This window comes from Odontesthes bonariensis, chromosome 1 (genome assembly GCF_027942865.1).
Source record: "Odontesthes bonariensis isolate fOdoBon6 chromosome 1, fOdoBon6.hap1, whole genome shotgun sequence".
NCBI lineage: Eukaryota > Metazoa > Chordata > Actinopteri > Atheriniformes > Atherinopsidae > Odontesthes > Odontesthes bonariensis.
Window position 1 is genome coordinate 25530427 of NC_134506.1, and position 17701 is coordinate 25548127.

Consider the following 17701-nt stretch of genomic DNA (forward strand, 5'->3'; position numbering starts at 1 on the left):
TTGCTGTAACCCATGTGGTTTTTAATATTCTTTTTTGCACACAGCTTCTCTGGTAACATAGCCCATCTGACTGGCAACAGTTGTACAAGGAAGTGTTGTCTCACCTGTAGTTTATTTTACAGAATAATGGCTTCGGTCTAATTGTGTTTATTCACACAGAGTATAACTGAGGAATTGAGTTCTGGGAAGTCTCTTAGTGCAGCAGCTGTATGATCCTCACCTTTTCCTTGTTACTTTAGTGCAGTGTCAGTAAAGCTTTGGACCATGGCCCATACACCCATGCAATGTAACAAAGTCTCCTTCCATTCCCCTTTCCTATCCCACCTTTTCTTCCGTCAAATTGAACTAGTGTTATGCCAGGAAGGTCGATGCTAAGGATTCAAGGGTTTGTTGATTTGAATATGGGCCAGTAGCCTCTTCTATCTGTCCTTCTCTCCCATGTGGAATTACTGCTTTAGAGCCAAATGTAGGGGCAGGCAGTACCTCGTCTCAGAAGCTCTGTTCATACTGCAACCCCTTAATGCTCAGTCTGGATTTTTTTGCTCATATCTGTGCAGCGACCTGCACATGCAGAAGAACAGAACACAAGGACAAAGACAGTGGGGGAAAAGAGACAAAATTTAGATTATAGCTTTTGTGGGGACGTGAACGCTAACTCTGTATGGTTGACACACTGCAAATGCGACGTCAGAACCAGGAGCTGCGGGATAGAAGCATTATGAACTGAACCGAGAAAAATTGAGGCCAAAAGTTCAGCATGTCAAGGGGTCACTTTTAAATACATCTGCTGGTGTCTCTCCCTGAGACTCTCACAGCAAGATTCTTCAGACCCTGTGCACAATCTGTATAATTTTGTTTTTGTCACCTAAGACATACGAAAAGACATAAAAGAAGTTGAGGGGGCAGCAAGCTACAGTAAAAGGTGCTCCATTGCCCAGACTTGCCAGGCTCCTCTTTGCTTGCATCCACCGAACTATCAAACAGCTTCAATGGCTGATAACAGAGTTTATCTTCTAAAAGACAAACAAGCTCCATGTAAAAGGGGCATGTGATACAGCCGCAACCACTTTTGGGTAAAATTACTTAACTTGTTTAAACTTGTCTATTCACTTTTGATTGCAACACTGCAACTAAATTAGTTTTTAGCACCATATTTTCCTTTTGATTTAAAACGCAGACCTAACCTAACAATATAAGTCTAGCTTTTTACAGAAGTGTCACTCAAAACGTCACACCGTAGCTATTGCACAGCTGTCTACAATAAAATACTATTAAATACAATTCCACATCGGTGAGGATGGTGACGAATGTCACCAAGAGATCTGACAAGGTCTCATAGAGGTATCGTGGCACGTTATCTGGTTAAGGACACATTTGAAAGCCGCCCAAAAAAATATCCATTATCACGTTTCCTGTATCTTTCTAAGAAAAAAGACAGATTTAGGTCATGTATGAGTAAAGAAAAAAATAAAAAAAGATATGATTTTGGACACGTATATTTTGATATCATACGCATAGATTACGTACCACAGAAGTGTATGTGTATGCATTCACACATTCTACTCAGATTAGCCTGTCAGATTGTACAGAATGCTTAAATCTTTTTTACTGTTATTTAATCTTTTCCCATGCATTATTAAACCCATAAAAATAAATTACCACTAATAATAGTAATAAATCTGGTCCAACAAGTTACGACTGCGGGTAAGCTCCCAGAGAGACTCGCATAAAACAACCTGTCCTGCTTTTAGCTGGCAAATTTAGTAGATTATAAGGTGTCAGGAGCTGTTTATAAAACATACAGACTACACATGGAATGATAGTAGGATTTCTATATATATATAAATATATATATATATATATGGAGAGTTTCGTTTCTCCTCCGTTGAGACCATTATTGAACCACATGTTGTTAAGACTACTCCCTGATGAAGCATTTTCTTTCCTGAAGAAAATAAAAAAATCTGCCAATAATAATACTCATTGATTATTTTGTCTGTTTTTTTTATTTTTTATTATTAATTTATTTTGCAAAATAAATGAAATTTGGCCACATAATTGACCCTCATACTGAACCATGTTTTTGAGCACATTGGCACATCAGGCTTTTGTGTTCGTTTACATTCAAAAAAGGTTGCTGGCTGCTGCATTGTGTCTTAATACTTGAGTATTAATACTAGAGATTGATTGAATGTTGAAGGTGGTGCTGATTTTGCAATTATGGTTTAAACCAGGGGGGTTACACAGTGGTGTGGTGGTTAGCTCTGCCGCTCCACAGCAAGAGCATTCCTGGTTTGAATCCCCGCTTGGGCCTTTCTGTGTTGAGTTTGCATCTTGTCCCCGTCCATGTGTGGGTTCTCTCCGGATGCTCCTGCTTTGTCCTACTGTCCAAAACCATGCATGTTAGGTGAATTGGTTATTCTTATTTGACCTTAGAAAGGAGTGTGAGAAGCGGTATAGAAAATGGATGGATGGTTAAAACCACATTTCACTTTCAGTTTAACCATTGTTCCAATACTTTTCTTTTCTGTGACTTTTTTACATTTATTGATTACAGATTTAGGATTACAGAGATGAACTGAGATACACTAACCTGTCATTAACAAGGTTTTATTGTAGTTAATGGAGCAGATGAATCGAGTCACTATCAAGGCCATCCTTTGCAAGGCCAGACCTGCTCCAGGCTTTGAGCTGCAGGCTGTGGGGTAGGGCCTGCTTCTGTGTAGTTTACTCATAACCCAGGGCATTGGAGCATGAACACCAGTCACTACATACTTTCAAAAAGAACTTATTAAAATGGGTTTGTATTTTTTCAGCTGCCAGGTGCCTGCAGGTGGTGGAGGAGCTGGATGAAGAGGCCAGTGTGTTCAACCCTGCTTTAATTGGAAACTACAAGGTTACTACAAGGAAGCTCCGGGGCTGGGATGGGGGACCAGTGCTTGAGGAAATAAACTGGGAAGAAAAACCAACAAAGAGTGCATATTGAAGCATGTCAGTATTACAGGTGCTTAATTTCTAGTGCATTTATTTAGCTCATTACCACGAGGAAATAATTAGCAAAACTGTGCAAACAGAGGGCGAAAAAAAGTCTTAACAGTAGATTGGATGCTAAGAGTATATGTATATGATGAACAAACGAACGATACTTACAGCAAGGAATGCTGCGTTGATGGATGAGTTAACAACTGTTCATGTCTTCTTTGTCTCCAGAAAACGGGCAGTCTTTGTCTCCAGTACATAAGAGTTTTTAATTGTCTTCAAAAATATAAGATTTAAAAGATAACAGCAGATATTAGTGGAGTTGTTTGATCCGTTTTTAGATGTAGGACTGGTCCAGCACATGACTCTGTACGCTGAGCGGGGAAACCCTTTCAGTGTGTGTACGTAGCTGTAGCATGGAGTACCCTGTCTGACTGTGTGCCTCCCCACATTTTAACCGGGCATCCCAGGCGGAGTGCAATTGATTTAGGCAGTGGATGGAATAAAGATTGATTGAATCAGAATGGAAAGGACCTTGCTGGAGGATCGACCATGCAGTAACCCTTGAGCTCAAGACGCCTTTGCCAAGAAAGTACTCAGTTATTCTAGCATAAGGGACAATGAGATTAAAGCCTGTAGCTTCAACACACAGAGCACTGGGAATGGTGAATGCGTTCTACGGAGAAATTACACATGTGACCACTAGACTGTGGTTTTACTGTTAATTAGAAGATTGTCTAATATCTAGTTGACTGTGGTTTGGTATGATGAGGGAATGGAAACAAACACAGAGAAATTAGATGTATTGAAGTGAACTAACTGTAATAACAGACTCTAAAAGTATTGAGTATACGTGGTCCAGGCTGTTTTTTTTTTTTTTAGTATGGCATCTATTAAGTGTAAACTTACTCTCATCAAATCGATGTTAAACAGTTTTGACCTCATTGTTGATGTAGTGAAGCAGTGAGGCTGGCCCAAAGGGGGAAGCGTTACTTGTTCAGTACATTTATATGCAGCTTAGAAGAAGGTGGGCTTCTCAGTTAGTTTGATTTAAGCATTTTGAACACTGTCACTCTGGGGAATTCAACTGTCCGCCTGTGTGGGTGTTAAAAGATTGACAATATTATATTTCTACAGTCATCAGATAAAAGTATAACTGGCATATATGACTTGTGTTACCCTCACAAACTTTACCTCAACATAAACACCATCAGGGAGGTCACTGTCATCTCTTTATTTGCCTAGTGCACGATGTGTAATTATGAATGTGTATTTGGAGAATGCTCTTGTTCCTACCCAGGGACCTTTTCTAACACCTGTCAGAAAACGATTCCCCTGAAACAATCATAGAGCAGCGCGTGGCATGTTGTACTCAAACATAATGTGTCGTGAAAACATCCTTACACTGCTGTTGCTAACACTTTCTCAGTTGGCTTCATGCTATTTCCCCTCTCATTGTATGTCTTTAAAGGTTGTTTTATACCTGCTTTCCATCTCTTCATGCTCTCACACCAAAGAAATATTTTGTATAAATGAGCAGGCCTCGAGCTACTAAATAGATAGAATGTTGAATGCATGATTTGAATGGTTGTTTGTGACTTACAGTCCTGTGAACAGAAAGTATACCCTCTTTTAAGTTCTCAGATCAGCAAAAAAATTAAATATTTTAAAGATGGTTAATACAACTGCAGATGAACAGCAACAAATGGCATATTAGATTGTTCCATTGTTTTTTTTAAACAAAATCTAAGCCAAACGGGAGAAGAATGGTGTGGAAAAACTAAGTTCACCCTTACTGCTTTCAGGGGAATTAAAAGAGTAAGAAGCAGCCAGGTCCTACTAATCAAATGCACTTAATTCATGAATCATCAGCAAGTGTGAGTACCTCCATAGAAACAGATGTTTTTGCAGTTTGCTGGTCAAGCGTGAGTATTAACACGATGCTAAGGAGAAAATACATTACCAATTATCTTAGAGAAGTAAATGTTGTTGCTCATCAATCTGGAAGGCTAAAAATGCCATTATTCTAAAGGGAGAGAGATTATTCACAAGTGGAAAACATTTAGGACAGTTGACCTCCAAATTTCCAAGGAGTAGACGTCTCGCAAGTTCACCCGAAAGTCAGACCATGCATTGCTCAGAGAAACAGCAGACAGTCCCAAAGTTTACATCTCAGACTCTAGAGGCCTCCGTTTTATTGTTGGATATTAAACTTTGTGTAAGTGAAATTAGAAAAGACTGAACAAGTGTGGTTTGTTTGATGGGGTTGACAGGAGAATGCTTGTATTCTCTAAAAAGAACATGGCAGTACTGGTTAGGCTTGCAAAGCGGCATCTGAAAACCTCAGACTCCTAGAAAAAAAAGTGTCCTTTTGAGAAACGAGACCATAGTTAAAATGGCGTTTAGCCATAATACACAGCTCCTAGTTTATCGAAGAAAAGCCATGCATGTCAGCACAAACGCCTCATGTCAACTGTCAAGCATGGTGGTGGAAGACTGATGAGTATTCTAAAGTCAAACGAGAAGCCATCTGTCCGACAGCTGAAACTTTGCTGAAATTGGATCATGCAACAGGACATTGTTTCGAAACACAGCAGTAAATTTACAACCGAATGGCTGCAAAAGAAAAGAATCAAGATGTTGAAATGGCTCAAAGTGTGTACTTTAACTTTATTGAAATGTTGCTGTGGGACTTTAAGAGGGCCCTACATAAATAAATTCCACTAAACCTTAATGAACTGAAACGATGCTTTAAGGAAGAGACAAGAGACTGATAAAACGGTACAAAAAAATGCTAACTTTATTGCTGTTAAAATCGGTTCAACGAGTTTTTGAATAAAAGGAGTTTACTTATTTTTAATATGCTTATTTTTTGTTGAATGGATAGTAATACAGTATAATATAATGTAATATGTGTTGTTGTTGATCTGAGATTTATCAACCTAACTTTAAGACCTGGTAAGGACCAGATGTTTTTTTTATTATTAGTACTTGCTGATACCTAAAACTTTAAACTTGAAAGAGGGCTTGCTTTCTTTTACACATTATATCCATCCATCCATCCATCCATCCATGCATTTTCTATACCCGCTGAATCCGTCATTCGGGTCATTATATATGTAAAATCTAAAACCAGAAACATCCTCTCGGTTGTATTGGACATTTTAGAGTATTACATTAGCATAAAGAGACTGGTTCATTTGTCTCATGGATAAATGTTCACCCACAATTTCTATACTTTTCTTTGCTCTGCTCTTTTGTTGGTCTTGACTGAATTTCTCTGTCACATTCTTTTCATTTTCTGAGGGTCACATTGGGATCAGCTTTGCCAGTTCTTTTCCTCAGTTGGGCCAAAGATAGCATAACCTGGCCTTGGAGGATGTCGAGCTTGTCTCCTTGCCCAAAACAGAGTGTGAAACTGTGTGTGAAAACAGAGCAGTGCAAATGAAGCCAACTATTCAAAAATATCAACTTTTCACACACACACAGACACACACACACAGATTTCCTTTCTCTAATTCCTCCTTTCTAAAATTGCCTTCAATTACCCAGTTTTATACTGACTCTAGTACTGGATTGGGGTTCTGTTTGCCCTGCTGCATGGGTTCTTACCATGGGTTGTTTCAGACTTCTTTTTTTCCCCAAACAGAATAAGAAGTAATCTTAAAGAAAAAAGGGTGAGGGTAATTCATAGTCTGCCAGGGAAAAAGGAAACAGAAGGTAAAGGACTGCTCCCAAGACAGCCACAAGATTAAACAACTGGGACAAAGCCAATGTAAGCAGCATATTGGTCTCCCATACTTTGTCTCTCTCCTCTCACCACACCAGTATTCTGTACATTTTTCTCTCCCCCTTTCCATGATATATACTCCATACGTATGTCCCCAAATGCTAGTCTCTTTTAATTCTCAGGATTAGGTTGAAAAAATGTACTGACTCGTGGAATGGACTTCTTTGAGATTGTGGTGCAGTTGAGCAAAAGGAAGTTCTCAGGTTCAAACCACCTGTGGCTGCTTCGGATCCCATTGCTTTCTAGTTTCCCTCCAGAGGTTTTGGCTTAATATTTCCTTGCCAATGCCCAGTCAGCACCACCGAAAGGTCAACAGCTATTCCTGGGAAATACCAGTTTTTAGCACCAAACTGATGGCAAAGCTGAGCCACTACATGTCTTACTTGCATGTACACTGACTAATGGCTGTTGTTTCACTTTCAATTCCAAACCGAAATGAATATTTTGGTATTCTTTGCGAAAAAAAATCTTTAAGAGCTATCCTACAAGACATCAGAATTGCAGAATGAGATAAATAGATTTAAATGGGATGTCCTGTGAATTTGTCCCAACTGCAGTTTGTATTGCATATTATTGCCTTGGAGTACTTTTAATAAAGTGGATACATTTCTTTAAACCTTTTTTATAGTTGGGTATTAAAAGCACAGAGCTCTGCTGTAATCCAGCTGGGGTATTGCCTCTGACGCTGTGTGTCTTTCCACAGCAGTGACATTAGCTTGTTTATTGGTTGCAGGGGCATAAAGATGCTATTGTTTTAATTGCTTGTACATGCTCCTGGGATCCGTAGAGATTACAAAGACTGCAGATGCCAGCATATTGGAAATGGGATCACAGAAAGCAACTCAAGAAAGCCAAACTGTACATTAGCTATATTTGATTTGTTGACAAAAGTGCCAACAGCTTTTACATATCCTTAATGTATTTAAGAAAACCATGCCAAGCAAAGATAATGCTTAAGATCTGAGATGTGTGTCAGTTTTATCATGCTAATCACCTCCACTATGACGACAAGTTGGTCAGATTTTCCTGATAGTCCAACAAGCTTTATAAATGAGGGCTTTAACTCAGGATAACCTTGTTTAAATGAACCCGAAATGGCTTGATTTAAACTAACTGAAATCCAAGTGGAATATTTCCCGCTGTCTTAATACCTATCATGATCTCACAAATATATGCACTATTCACTACCCTCTTGCTTTGTCCCCATCTCACTCTTTGCTACCTTTGGCATCCACTTACCTTTTTACATATGCAAGTGCTGGACTTCTGACCAGGTTCCTCTAGTGTGACATTACTAGCCAAGAGAAAGCTGAGGATGGGGAGAGGGAGTCAGCAGCTTTAACAAGTTCCTGAGAGCTTTGGGCCTTGTCTTATATGCCAGTGGGATAATTTCACGATGTTGCTAAGGGGCTGTTTAGTGCTTTAAATATGACTCAGTCCCTGCTCTCTGTCTCATCAAAACTCCTTCCTCAGCACCCCACCATTCCTCTTTCTCGGGCGGTCCTGCATTTCCTTGTTCCACACAAGCCGGCCCGGGCAGCTGGCACTGTAAACCGTCACCCAGCTCTTGAGGGATGTCTCCTTACCCAGTTAATAAGAGTCCTACTTCACCTGTTCACCACAGGGACAGACATTTAATGAAGTGCCTAACAAGTGGCTCCACAGACTTATGTTGACTGCCCTCTAGTTGCTCCCCTCCGTTGCATCTCCCGCTTCCCTCGATCCTCAGAGGGGAAGTCTCTGCTCGCAGCCTGCCAGAGTGGCAGAGGATTTCCCTGGCAAAGCATTGTTAGGCAGGAAGTGGTGAGGGAGGAGGAGGGGGGGGCACTTTTACTCGTGAAACAGTGAGACGCAGAGGCAGTATTACCATGACAGCCATGCGGTGGTCGCTGGGGCGGAACACTGTGGGCAGAGGTCCCACATAACAGGTCCCCTCAGCCGCCTTCCAAGCAAATGAGCTGCCAGGCCAGACTAATGGAGTCCTAATTGGTGATTAGGAGAGAGGGAAAGGTGAGGGAGTGTCTACTGGCAGTATGTTGTTAGCAGGATGAAGCGGAAAGCTGCTATATTCACTGATTCAATGAAACAATAGCAATTAAGGTTTTTCTGCAGATGCATCACTGTTTGCTGTACTAACTGCTTCCTTTAAACAGATTAATAAAAGACAACTATATAACTGCAATAATATAAACGGTAATAAATTGTTTCTTCTCTTGAAACACAAATGGAGCAAAATGTCATTACTATTGAATATATTATTCATCTTCAACGATTGTTACTTAGGCATTGTGACTTAGTTGAATAAATAAGATCAACCATTTCAAGCAAATTAAGTAAGAGCCATACCAACAACTGTTCAGCTTCGTCTATCAGTCAGAGTTCATTGCAAGGGACAAAGCTTTGGTTAGAAAAAATTGGATTAGATCTAGAGCACAGTAAACAAGCACTTAAGCCTTGATCTCTTGCCATCAGGCTTTATATAAATATGAAGAAAGGGTCTTTAAGTGTGTATTGTGTTACACACTTACTTTATATGGTGCAGTGAAGAGGAAAGGGAGGGTAACATCCTGACAGAATATCAGCTTCAGAAACAGGACCCTTTGCCTACTTTGTGAATGACACTCTGGGGCTGATAGTTTTATGAAACTGCTTTTATGAATGGACGAAGTCTCCGGCTGATACTGATTTCGTAGATAGGGTGACGTCTGCTGGGATCTAAGACCTGGTGAGCTAAGGGGAACAATGACTGTGATGACTGTCTGTCTGCTTCCTGCTACTAATCCACCACATTAGCTGTGTGTATGTTACCCTATTTATAGCCGAGCCAGGATTTGAATAGCCTGTCTAGTTTCACTTTTCATACAGGCGGTAATTTTAGTCTTCTTTTGCTCCACATCTCGGTACTCTCCTTCATCGAGAGTGCTGATGGGTTGAAGGATAGAGCTCTCGACACTGTCAATTTATGGTGTGCCATCTGTTAAGTTATTTTGTTTGCACTTTATTGAAGGGAGCTGATTAGAGTTGCTTCAAAATGATGCTTCAATTCTTGAGTTTTTTTTCCTGCCAAGTACTGAGGGGAATGAAAAAGAAAAGGAAACTTGCATGATGTAAAGCTCTGTAATCAGTGTTACCCATTGTGCACACTGTCTCATTAAAGTGATCCAGCAATGGTTACCTTGGAAGCTGTGGTTTTGTTGTCATTGCATTGGATTTCCTTATATTGAAACACCTTTAAATACAATATAATCCAGCAGGATGTGCCTACAGTGCAGTCAACACAAATTGTATTGCTCTAGCAGCTCATTTCACATCAGTATGCTCTGATGATAGTGACATGCATACACATATATATATATATATATATATGTGTGTGTGTGTGTGCGTGTACATATGCAGGGTTGCTAATTTATGTGCCCTTCTTCATTAACTGTCTGGATGTTTATTGTACAGCTTTTATTTTATGCACCTCTTTTCTGTTGACACAGCATCCCTTTTTACACCACCGTCTTGGAACAACCTCTCTTGGCACATCTGTTGCAGATTAATCAAAAACTTCTGAGGAACTTAAGGGAAAGCTTAAATACTCTAATCATGAAGGTGTGGGAAAATATTATGGGTCCCCACCCACATTTTGAGGTCCGGCCAGAACACTCTTGTTTTGTGTGTTCCACTAGGTGGACAAGCAATGAGAAAGCATTTTACTCAGGTGGAGCATGCTGGTATGAGAGCAATGCACATCCGTGCACACAAACATGAAAAGCCAACAATCCCATTTATGAATATTGACATGGGTGTCCCAGTTCAATCTTGTTACAAGGGTTATTGTCTATAGAGATCCAATTTCATTAGGCCAAAACACACACCTAAGGGTGAACACTGGGGCCTTAGCCTTTTAGTTTCTATGCTTGGCTTATTGTGAGGGTCAGTTCTATGAGACCTCCCTGAGAATCACTGTTATCTGAAGTGTGCCCCATCTGATACTTCTTGTAAACTTCATATGTGGGTATAGCATGAGATATGTCATACCTTCAGAAAAACACTCATAGATTTGCAGTAGATGTCTTCAGTTCCTGCTTAGTGAGTAGAATACTGCTGTAACATGTCCTGCAGCCAAATCTATTTAAATGTCGTTCTTGAATTATATCCAGTACGCATATGTGAAAACAGCCCATCACCCTTCTTATGGCTCCACTCCAGATTAAGTATTGATTCTTGATATGAAAAGTTCATTACATAAACAGAAACAGCAACACAAAAAAAGACAGCGAACCTTTGCATAAATCCTTTAATTGAATTTCCAGCGCTCGTGGTTGGAGGTTCTTATTTTTAATTGAATCCATTGCTGGTGTTGTGATTTGCATGCACAGGAGTGGGTCCTGTCCAGGATAAAGTGCCATTGATCCTTATTAAAGCTCACCTCTGGCCGCGCTGTGGACTAACAGGGAAAATTAAATGTGTTCATCGTGCATATACTTACTGCCCGCAAGGCAGGACTGTGAGAACCAGCAAAGACGGGAGGAGAATAATAGAGATACGGGAGAGAGAAAATGGAATTATCATGAAATTAATTGGCTGAATTATCTTGGCTTTAGTCATTTTTATCATACACTTTCTCTTACATTATTGGTTTATGCTGTTCCTGCTGGCTTTTAAATAGCAGTGGACCTCTTCTTTTAGTTTGACATCTGATCAGATATGATGCAAACTACAGTAACTTACAAATGTTACAGGTTCTACAACAGTGAGGTCTTGATTGAAATCCTTTTTCCTTTCTTCACATCATAATTAGTTTTTGGATTCTCTTTCAGCATTAGCATAATCTAATTATGGATTAGATAAAGGCAAACTCACTTGTTGGTGCACGTGCACATGGACAAAAGTCAGAAGGCCCTGAATCCACTTAGATTTTTCTGAACTTCTTTAGGAGGAGGATTTCACAGCAGGATGCATGCATTACACTTCAAAAGTTGTTACGTAATTTTTAATGTTCTATTACAAAAATAGGAAAAGAAAAACTTGTTTACTTTGAAAGGAACAGTGTGTAATAATTACTGACTTCTAGAGCTGAAGTTGGAAATGGCAAACGTTTTAAATACCGCACTTCTATATAGATTGGCAAAATTATCGTTGAAGAGAAAACAAGCAGCTTCCGTATCACTCCGATGATCTTTGTCTTCATATCTATCTATCTTCAATCTAGGAAACGTTACGTCAGTGTTTATTTTTGTGTACTTTGAAGTAATGCAGATCTTGCCATGTTTTTGCCTCTTTGATGAGGTAATGCATGATTGTCTGTTCTTGCTTTACCAGATTTGTACAATTCTCAATTTCTGAAATGGGTTTTCTTTGGAGTTAGCACCGTCACTTCACAGCGAGAGGGTTCCAGGTTCAACTCCCGGCTGGGGCCTTTCTGTGCGGAGTTTGCATGTTCTCCCCGTGTATGCGTGGCTTCTCTCCGGGTACTCCGGCTTCCTCCCACTGTCCAAAAACATGCATGTTAGGTAAATTGGTGTCTCTAAAATTGTCCTTAGGAGTGAGTGTGAGAGTGTGTGGTTGTTTGTCTCGTTTGTCTCTGTGAGGCCCTGTAATGGACTGGCGGCCTGTCCAGAGTGTGCCCCGCCTCTCGCCCGATGACCGCTGGGTTAGGCTCTAGCCCCCCCCGCCCCCCCCCCCCCCCCCCCCGACCCAACCGATGAATTAAGCGGGTATAGAAAATGGATGGATGGATGGATGGTTTTCTTTGGACTTCTCACAAAAAACATTCACAACCGCTTTTATTGCCCTCTTTCAGGTACCCCTAGTGGTGCATGATGGCATAAAAAAATAGGCTGTTCTCATGTGTAGAAGGACCCAGAAGGATATAAATGTATGTTTTTCTTTTTTTTTGTCTTTTTAAAGATAAGAGTTCATTGAGCAAATCATTTATAAACTTCTAAAAATTGTTTTTGATAACATGGATCTTCCCATAGATCTTAATTATTGTTATACCCTGCAACTTGAAGGAATTACAGACTTATTAATCGTTTTGCAAAGCTGTAATTCTGTTTCCAACAAGTGTTATGTTTTCTCAGTTTTAAACTGAAATAACTTTTTGATAAATACTAATCTCAGGAGACACAAAGCAATGTTATACTACTTTTATAAAACAGAGAAGACAAGAAGAAAGTTCCAAACTATTAGGGATTTTGAGACTGGGGTCGGGCCAGTTTCTTTTCTTTTTTTTCTTTCTCCCAATTACATACTCAAAAAGACACCCACCCACACACCAGTCGGTATGGTTGTCTATTCCCTGAGCCAAGTGCTAATCCCCCATACATAGTAATGTCCACTCAGCAGAAATGTTTAACTGTATTGACTTGAATGTTGTCCTTTCCTTTGGGCATCTGCGCCTTTTATGGCTTTGGCAGTGAATGAGTGTGAGTGTGTGCGTGAGTGTGTGTGTGTGAATGCTCTCCTTATCTTGATGCATTTTGACTGAGCACTTATGTGATGGGTGCTTAAGCATGTTACAGTGATAGAAAGTCCATTCTGTCGTTCCAGTGGTCAGTGACAAGCTGCCAGTAATACTGTTACGATAGAACACAAATAGGTTTGCATTACTTCCCTTGCAATTGCTCTCAAACATGTGTGGCAGACTGACTTTTATGGTGCCATATATACAGTATGCTCACCTGCAAGTGGATCTATGTTGTAGCCTTAAAAAGTATAATAAAGTAAAGCAGTAAAGAGACGTGCGGTAGATGTTGTACAGACATTGTGTTGGGCCAACAATACACCTGGCTAAAAACTAAGAGAAGTTAGTTAGATATGTGGGTTTAATGTTTGTGTGGAAACACCACTGCCTTCTGTGAGGAGGTGGAATACTGTCCTGTGAGCCGACTGATCAAAATGTGAAATTCTTCTTGGAAATCATGAACGCTGGGTCCTGTGCGTGCTAAAAAAGTGTGGGACTATATGACGTGTTATCATCACGAATTTGAAAAATCCGGAACTGTGATTACGTGGGTTTGCACATGGTATGGATAACGTGCACATCTGTGACAGCAGCTGGACAATAAAGAGAGGTTTTGAACCAACACTGCTACATCGACGTATTTATTTTTATTTTTTAGCATGTAATTTAACTGCAAGTTGTTGCAACTGTTCTTTAAATTTTCCGAGATGATTTGATTTCTTAAACAGTGTTGTATACACTGCAGTCTTTACATTCAGCAGAAGAATGAAACAAAAGTTAAGGTGCAGTTGGCATGAAGACTCTCACTGCAGCAATGATTCGTGTGTCATTGACCACACTTGTGCCATCTTGCAGTCCTGACAAATGGCAAATTAACTTTATTGTACTGTTTTATATTTTGTCCACCTCTTTCACCAATAAGTAGCAAGATCATTAAGAATAAAGGGAGGTATATAAAAAAAGTGAAGACAAAGGGTTAGGGTTACAGTGACAGTCCTGTCACTGTCCAATATACCAAATCTACAGTCTGCTCTTGAAAGACACATTTTCTGCGTTAATACATTCCTTTTGGTTCATCATGTATTTTTCCTTAATTTTTGCTTTTGTCTATTTTTTAAGTTCTTTGATGATGTAAGTGTAGCTCAGCGTCCAATGGCCACGCCTACAGATAGAGGATGATGGAATATCTTCTCCACCAAATATAAAAAGGTGCTCTGAATGGTGGCATGGCTGGGAAATGGGGAAAAAAGTTCACAAGTCATCAACAACACTTTGATGTGTACATTCTCATGACTAAACCATCTGTTTAAAAGAACTACCAAGTGAATAGTTCTGTAGAAGTAAAGTAAAATATGTAAAGTAGCCAGTGTGTATGAGGTACAAAAAAGAATATACATTGATTTTTTTAAAATGGTGCTGCTATGTAATTTTGAAGTTTTATGCATGTTGTTGGAGGATAAATTGAGCTATCAAGTGAAAGAAATTTGATTTATGATCCAGCCCAGAAAATCTGATAGGATGCCACCTTAGGGGATGAATTCCCAACTCTTTTTCCTTGACAGTCTTTCTCCTTGTCATTGTTGGCCCCGCCCCCTCGGTAAACTTCATATTGTACAGCTTTTGAAGAACAAGTTTACAACCACCTGCTACCATCGATTCAACTGTCTCAGGTTAGATTGGAAGATAAAGTGCTTTGAATCAAACTTTAGGGTCTCAAAAGAGAACAGCTGTCTTGAGCATCAACGATTTGTTAATACCATTGATCACTCCTTTTTTTCCATAACCAGCTTTCCTGGCTCTCCATCAGAGTGCACCAACTTTGATTTATGAGGTTTAAAGCTTCTTTTTATTGTTTACGGCTTTTTTAATGTTTATACCTGGATACAGTGGATGTTTTTTGTCACTTCTTGTTGCTCGTCACAGACCCTGGTCAGACGGAGGAGGAGCCAGGCCCGGAGCCTCACCACAGTGCCCGGAACCTCCAAGCTGCACCAGTCCCCCCGCAGAAGGGAAATCCAGAATTACGTCGGGTCAAGTGGCCTGCCGCCAACAACAAGGAGTGGCTTCAGCTGGACGCAGATATAGACAAGATTATGGAAACAACAGCGAAGGGCAATGTTGATCACAAACTTCAGGCAATGTGCATCCTGATAACAACTATCGGAGCCGAATGGTTCGGGGTGACAGAGAGGCCTGGGAATAGACAGCCAGCGAGACCTAACCGGCGAGATCTCAAGATCAGTCAGCTGAGGCAGGAGCTGAGGACGTTGAAAAGCCAGTTCAGGGCAGCAAAGGAGGAGGAGAGAGATGCCTTGTCTGAGCTCAGACAGATCCTGAGAAGTAAGCTCATCACACTCAGGAGAGCTGAATGGCACAGAAAGAAGGGAAAGGAGAGGGCCAAGAAGCGCAAGGCATTTATAACCAACCCGTTCACCTTCACCAAGCGACTTCTGGGGCAGAAGAAAAGCGGCAACCTGACGTGTCCTGTGGAGGAGATCAACCATCACCTCAACATCACGTTCAGCGATCCCTTAAGAGAACAAGATCTTGGCCGATGCGAGTCTCTGGTAAAGCCGCCAGAGCCCACGGTACAGTTTAACACCACAGAGCCCACCCTGAAAGAGGTCAAGGAAGCTGTGATGGCTGCAAGATCAAGCTCTGCCCCAGGCCCCAGTGGAGTCCCGTACAGAGTCTACAAGCAGTGCCCCAAACTCCTTGTTCGACTCTGGAAGATCATGAAGGTGATCTGCCGTAGGGGAAAGGTTGCCACTCAGAGGAGGTCTGCAGAGGAAGTAACATCGAGCAGTTCCGCATCATCTCGCTGCTATGTGTTGAGGGGAAGATCTTCTTCAAGATAGTGTCCCAACGGCTCACAGACTTCCTCTTGAAGAATGGCTACATAGACACCTCAGTTCAGAAGGGTGGAGTCCCAGGTGTTTCGGGATGCCTGGAGCACACAGGGGTGGTATCGCAGCTGATCCGTGACGGGAGAGCAGAGGGGATTTGGCAACACTCTGGCTGGACCTCGCAAACGCCTATGGATCCATTCCCCACAAGCTTGTTGAAACAGCACTGACGAAACACCATGTCCCAGCGACGATCACCAACCTCATCCTGTACTATTATAACAACTTCCAGCTGAGGGTAACATCAGGATCACTAACATCTGCCTGGCAACGCCTAGAGAAGGACAGAAAAGTCACCACAGCAGGAATCCGCGTGAAAACTGGGAGGAAGTGGAAGGCACAGGAAGCCGTTGACAGAGCAGAGGCAAGGCTACAGCACAACATCTCAGTGGGCAACACTGCAGTGGGTCACGCAGGTCTCGGCCCAAGCCCCGCTATGACAAAGTCAGAGGAAGGGAGAAGCGACAAATGGTACAGGATGAGATAAGGGCGGAGGTGGAGGAAGATCGGCGAGTCAAGATGGTGGCTATGCACCAGCAAGGCGCCTGGACAAAGTGGGAGCAAGCTGAGCAGCGTAAAGTCACCTGGACAGAGCTCTGGAGACTCGAACCCATGCACATTAAGTTCCTTATCCAGTCCGTATATGACGTTCTCCCAAGTCCAACCAACCTGAAGCGCTGGGGATTAGCAGACACTGCGGCATGTCAGCTGTGCCAGAAAAGAGCCACCCTCGAGCACATCCTCAGTTGCTGCCCGAAGGCCTTGGGGGAGGGGCGGTACCGCTGGCATCAGGGCCTTGTCTCAGGGCTCTGGCAGACACGCTCAGCACAGCAATCTCTAACTGCAGGTACCAGCACACCCCCAAGCACACCATCACCTTTGTCAGAGCTGGGGAGAAGGCACAACATCAGCCAGCTTCCTCTGGAGGGCTTCTCACCACGTCACGGGACTGGAAGCTCCAAGTTGACCTGGGAAGACAGCTCAAGTTCCCAGAGAACATCACAGCCACTGCACTTCGACCAGACATGGTATTAACATCAGAGTCTGCAAAGCAAGTGATGCTGGTTGAACTTACTGTCCCCTGGGAAGACAGAATGGAGGAGGCAAATGAACGCAAGAGGGCCAAGTATGCTGAACTGGTGGCTGAGTGTCGGAGTAAAGGCTGGAAAGCAAACCAGTTGAGGTAGGGTGCCGGGGTTTTGCTGGCCAGTCACTAACCCGAACCCTAAAAGTCCTCGGAGTAAAAGGTCAGCTGTGCAGGCGAGCCATCAGGAACATCATAGAGGCTGCGGATAAAGCCTCAAGATGGCTATGGATCCGGAGGGGGGATCCGTGGAGTAGTGGGCCACTTGGACACAAGTCGGGGGCTGATCACCCCCGGCTGGGTCGCCCGAGCGAGGGTGTTTGATGATCAAAGACCCGAAACACCCCATGACCTTGGGTTCATCACTGATGATGTGTCCAAGTAGCACCTAGAGGTGTATGTCACATTGACCTCAAGATTGTGTTTTTTGATAATCTGCATACGTTTTTACAAGAATTTGTTGATAATTGATAAAAAGTCAATGAAAT

The 17701-nt window shown here is 41.8% G+C and overlaps 1 pseudogene; it reads left to right on the top strand.

Annotated features, from left to right (window-relative positions):
- Window positions 1-2622: 2622 nt before the first annotated feature.
- Window positions 2623-17500, top strand: LOC142383666 (uncharacterized; annotated as a pseudogene).
- The last annotated feature ends 201 nt before the right edge of the window (window positions 17501-17701 follow it).